Source organism: Leptonotus elevatus, chromosome 15, assembly GCF_054856555.1.
Source record: "Leptonotus elevatus isolate MCC_2025b chromosome 15, RoL_Lele_1.0, whole genome shotgun sequence".
NCBI classification, from domain to species: domain Eukaryota; kingdom Metazoa; phylum Chordata; class Actinopteri; order Syngnathiformes; family Syngnathidae; genus Leptonotus; species Leptonotus elevatus.
This window is the reverse complement of record NC_141253.1, coordinates 2,319,073-2,324,189: the sequence shown is the minus strand read 5'-3', so window position 1 is coordinate 2,324,189 and position 5,117 is coordinate 2,319,073. Positions and strand designations below refer to the sequence as shown.

At 43.1% G+C, this 5,117-nt stretch overlaps 1 long non-coding RNA gene across 1 annotated transcript; it reads left to right on the top strand.

The window, feature by feature from the left end:
* The first annotated feature begins 375 nt into the window (after nucleotides 1-375).
* LOC147161525 (uncharacterized) lies at nucleotides 376-4,912 on the top strand. Its single transcript, XR_015097323.1, has 3 exons — nucleotides 376-598; nucleotides 2,141-2,243; nucleotides 4,366-4,912. It is a non-coding gene; the product is annotated as an uncharacterized LOC147161525 (long non-coding RNA).
* Nucleotides 4,913-5,117: the final 205 nt, after the last annotated feature.

The following is a 5,117-nucleotide window of genomic DNA, read 5'->3' as shown; positions in this document are numbered from 1 at the left end:
GCAGTATACTGTAGTATTCACAGCATTTCACTTTGTATCGTATTTTATAAAACATGAATGGACATTGAATATAAATTAAAAGGGATTTGACACAGAACAATGACAGGTTATATATTCTACATACTAAAGACAAAAAAAAAAAGTCTAATGAAACTGTTTTTGTTAGTTTGTGGTTGGAATGCTTTATTCCAGAAACTAAAACATTTCCAATGGGGTAGATGGACGTCACGGACTTCCGACTTCCGGGTTTCTCACATCAGCGTCGTTTACAGCCAATGACGGCCGCGTTCCAAACCCCCCTCCCACCACCACCCGCCCCCCAACGCGCGCCATGGACTTCCGGGTTTCTCACATCAGCGTCGTTTACAGCCTCTGATGGCCACGAATTTTTATTTATTTTTTTATTTTATTTTCCAAAATCTCATAAAACTTTTAGTTGGACGTGCCTCAGGTTGGAACACTTCATTCCAGAAACATTCCCAGCTAAATAAATTTCCAAGCTCGCTGACCCCACTTATCCATATGAGGACCCCTGGTCGTCTAGCAAGGTGCCTGACTAAATTATCAATGGCTTTAACACAGCATGATTCATTCCCAGGTAAGGAAACTTCTCGCATGGCCGCCTTCGTGGGAACATACATAATGGCGCGAAGAATGTGACCTCGTGCCACCTGATTTTGTTAAAAGCTCCTTCGTGTACGTGCAGGCTCAACGTCAGACATTCAGTCAAATAAATGTACGCTAGCTTGTACTCACATGTGAGAATAATGAAGCCAATTATGCTAAACGCCCAAATGGAGGGTGAGGCTTTTCCCAAAGATGTTTGAACATTGAAAAGGCACATTTGTTGACAATTCTCCTCACCCGCGGAGAACTAAAATGGGTGAAATGACAGCAGACGCGACCGTCACCCGATGCTCGACAAGCTCGTGTTTGCTTTGTATTATTTATTTTTTCTCTCTGCGGTTTAGTGACAGGCAGAACAATTCAGTGCTCTTCCACTAGATGGCAGAACTGTTAACCTGTTGCCATTCACACAACAGAATCTTAGCGTCAACTGAACGGGCTCAGATTTGACACCAAGCCTGTTTGTGTGTAAATTGAAACGTGATTAACATGAATTTAGTAGGAATACTTTTTGTGACTTTTTTTTTTATTTGTGTATCTTAAGATTTTCCTGATGTAAAATATATCCCCTGGCTCAGTAAAGTCAGGAAGCGCAACACAAGCCAGACGAGCAACATCAGACAATCGGGAGGTCGAGCCATGAAATATTAACGATGGCGAGCAGTTGTCAGCGCTGCTCCGGTAACGGTGAATAATTCAAACTTTTTTCCGACTAACGTCCTTTTAGCCGCGTGACTGTTTTCGGGCCGTGGCGGATGGGCGAGACAATGGGTTAAAACGGAACCTAATGAAGGAACAAAGGCCTGCGCTGGTGCGTGTGCGCAACGGGCCCTCGCCGCATTCCAACTCTTTGTAGACGTGGACAAAAGGGAAAAAGCAAGGAATGCAGAAGTAAACGCATAAATAAAGAATAGCGCTTTAGGTTCTCGTTCAGATTTGGTTCACATTGCGATTCAATTGGTGGTTTAAAAAAAAAAAAAAGTGATACAGAGTCCGAGAAGAGTGTCAATTGTGTTATGGAGTATGAGAAGATTATGTTTTGGAAATTAAGAAGCATATGTTATGTTATGGAACTTCTTTTAAGAAGAGGCTATGGAGTTTCAAAAAAAACTATACATTGTGTTATGGAGTTAATAATATATGATGTGTGAGAAGATGCGGCGTTTGGGCTTTTTAATGGAGAAAAATGAGTTTGTAAATCTGCCCTGAATTTTCTTTCTTTCCAGTGCAAAACAAACGAGGCCGCCGCTGCCATTTTTCAGCAAAAGCCAAACTTATCTTGATTTCGGAGGAATAATATCCTCATTCATCTTTTCATACATTCCCTTTTCCTGCCGTTATTGATTTCCCGTTCTTTCCGCCCCGTCGACACGAGCGTGACGGGCGAGCCTTTTAAGCACTCGTCTTCCGATTCGTCATTCCATCTATTTTGTCTCTCCGTGTGTGTGCCGACTGATGAGCGAGCGGGATGTTTTTTAATTTTTTAATTGCATTTATGTATTCAACCTGCCAGGAATGACAATGACGCTTGCCCACAAAGCCCCCCGTGAGTCACGTCGTCCCATAATGCACTTCTCCGCAACAGACGGACGAAATGACTCATCCCGAAGGCCTCGGTGAGAGAAAGAGACTTAATGAAAATGCAAATGACTTCTTATTATTGTTGATGCTCACAGGTTGCAAAAAAAATATTTGGTTTGTATTCTTGGAAACAAAATATTTTACATCTCTGAGATTGTTTTGGAGAAAATGGGAGAGATTGCATTTCATGACATCTTTTGTTATTCCACAAGGTCAAATGTCAAGTGAATAAAATATGCAGTAATCTTCTAAAAGATTTGGAATTCCAACAATACCCGTTTTGTGAAGGTTGTCCCAGTAGTTTGGGTTTAAACGATGGCAGCCACGCCCCTTTTTGACCAAAATGTCCAAATTTGGCGGGCCGTAACTCCCAAAATCCTGCCCCGATTGACCTCAAATTTGCGATTTAGTGTCGCGCCATCACTACCAACCAGTACACCGAGTTTCATCCAAATCCAAACTTATTTGTTCTCTCTCACTCCCCACCACTGGGCGAGCAAGAGAGTTATTCACAAAAAGTACTTCATCTTTATTAGCAGTGCGAAAACTTTTTTTTTTTTCTTCTTTCTCGGGGAGCTGCCGTGTTAGTTTTTCTTTTGTGAGCGCGCACACGTTCAGCTCAGGGAAACGCGCTGGAAATCTCATTACGGGAATCGTGTTGGCTCGAGGGCACGCCAGGCGTCTTCTCCTGCATGGCAAAGAGGCTCCTTCCCAGTGTGGGAATGTGCTGCTGCTATTTTTTTTTTTTTTTTTTTTTTTTTTTTTGGGTGTGGGGGAGTTTAGACTCTCGCTGCCTGACTGCTTTAACGAGCCAAGAGGTTAAATCCTAACCTCGCGCTGCCTGGGGCGTGCTACATTTGCATCTGCAGCACATGCTGGAGGCCTGAAGCGCATCAAAAGGTGTGTGTGTGTGTGTGTGCGTGGGTGTGTGTGCGCACATAGGCGCTCGGCAATATGTGGGGCGGCGGCGTGCGGCGACATTCCTTCATCGGCCGTTGTGCTCGGCTTAATTCTCAGTGAGAGAAGAGTGTTATGGTGTTTAAGCAGGCACGAGCGCACATGGACCTTATGTGGTGCGCTTAAGCACCTCCCCTTTTGACCCAGATGAAAAATACACCCAATTTATGGCATTCGTCAGTTTTTAAAACAAATTACAATTGCAGTTGCTTATTTTTCTTCTCCTCTCTGAAATATATATATATATTTTTCAATTAATTAAAGTAATTCCCCGTTGATCAGGGGTTGAGGTTCCAGACCACCCCAGCAATAAGTAAACACCTCAATATAGAACATTTAAATTAGAGATAGACCGATATGCTTTTTTTCAGGGATGCCAATAACCGATATTTGAAACCGATATACATTTGCATTGAAAAAAAAAAAAGTTGGTTTCAAAAATTTTAATAATAAAAACTCCAGCACTTGACTTCTTAAATGCCTTCAAACAATAATGCCAACTCCCAAATAGCCACTAATTTGCGGGCTAACTGTTAGCTTGCGGGCTAACCATTCACCCACACGCTAACCCCGGAATAACTCCCAAAGAGCCGCTAAAAAAACGGCTATTAGGTGAGCCCGCGAGCTAACCATTAGCTCACAGGCTCACCTAATAGCCTTTAATTCGCGAGCTAGCCGGTTAGCTCGCGGGCTAATAGCTGCTAATTCGCGAGCTAACGGTTAGCTCGCGGGCTAACCATTCACCCGTACGCTAACTCCCAAATAGATGCTAATTCGCGAGCTAACTGTTAGCTCGTGGGCTAATCGTTGCTAATTGCTGCTTATTGGCTGTTAGCACTGCACGAGCAACCAATCAGATGGTGATGTGGGCGGGCCAATGATGCAGGGAGTCAACAGCCGCTGACTCAGAGCAGACGGAGGAGAAAGCGCCCATCGGAGCAAAAATAATAGCTTAATTAATCGGCCATCAAAACGAAAAAAGAGTTGCCGATATTCATAAAATGCTGAATATCGGCGCCGATTATCTGCCAGGCAGATAATCAAACTGAATTGTTTTTTTAATTTTAGTTTTCTTTTTCGTTAACTAAAAATAACCTTGGTGAAAATGTTGACCCGCTACGTTAGCTTCTCGCTAAGATCATTAGCTTGCCAGCGTGCTTGGCTTCTGTCGGGTCCTCAGATCAATTCCGATGCTTTCAGGTCATTCCGTGAGTCACTTCCAAGGGCTGGGAGTGGGCCAAAGATGGTGATCACTCATGAGGGAGGAAGACGAGGACGTTGCTGGGAGGTCTTCACGTCCTCCCTGCATGTGATCTGATAGATGGAAGCAAGAGTCACGCAGAGTTGAAAGTTGAAAAGTGGGTCGGAGCGGGTGCTCCTCGTGTTCTTGTCGTCCTACTTCTGCAATTGCTGCCGTCGTCCAGGCCTGGGCTGGATACTAGACAGGGTTAAGGTCGTTTGCACTGCCAGTCAGATCAGGAGAAATTGTATCATGAAAATGGAAAATTACAAATGGTTCCAAATAGCAGTCGGTGTTGGCTCAAACCTTCAAGATTGTGGTAGAAAGCCTACTAGAACATCTGAACTTGAATTGGGGTTAATCAGAGGCACTTTGAATGACTTGCGTTTAACATGATTTTGAATGCGATCGGGTAATTCTGAACATCCCAGTTGTAAGAGGGTGTGCACACTTGTGCAACCACATCACCTCAGTTCATTTTTACTTTCCTTTTCCCAAAATATTTTGATTGAGTTGCACAGGTTAGAGGTCACATCAATGTTGGAAAATGTTTTGAAAAGTTTGAATAAATCGCAAAAATGTGGTGTTTGAACAGGGGGTGTGTAGACTTTTTTTTTTAATGTAAAAAGTACTCGTAGTTTTGATATTTTTCCCATTAAAAATTGTTTACATGCATTTGGAATGTCACCACTTTTTTCCTCTCGATTAATCA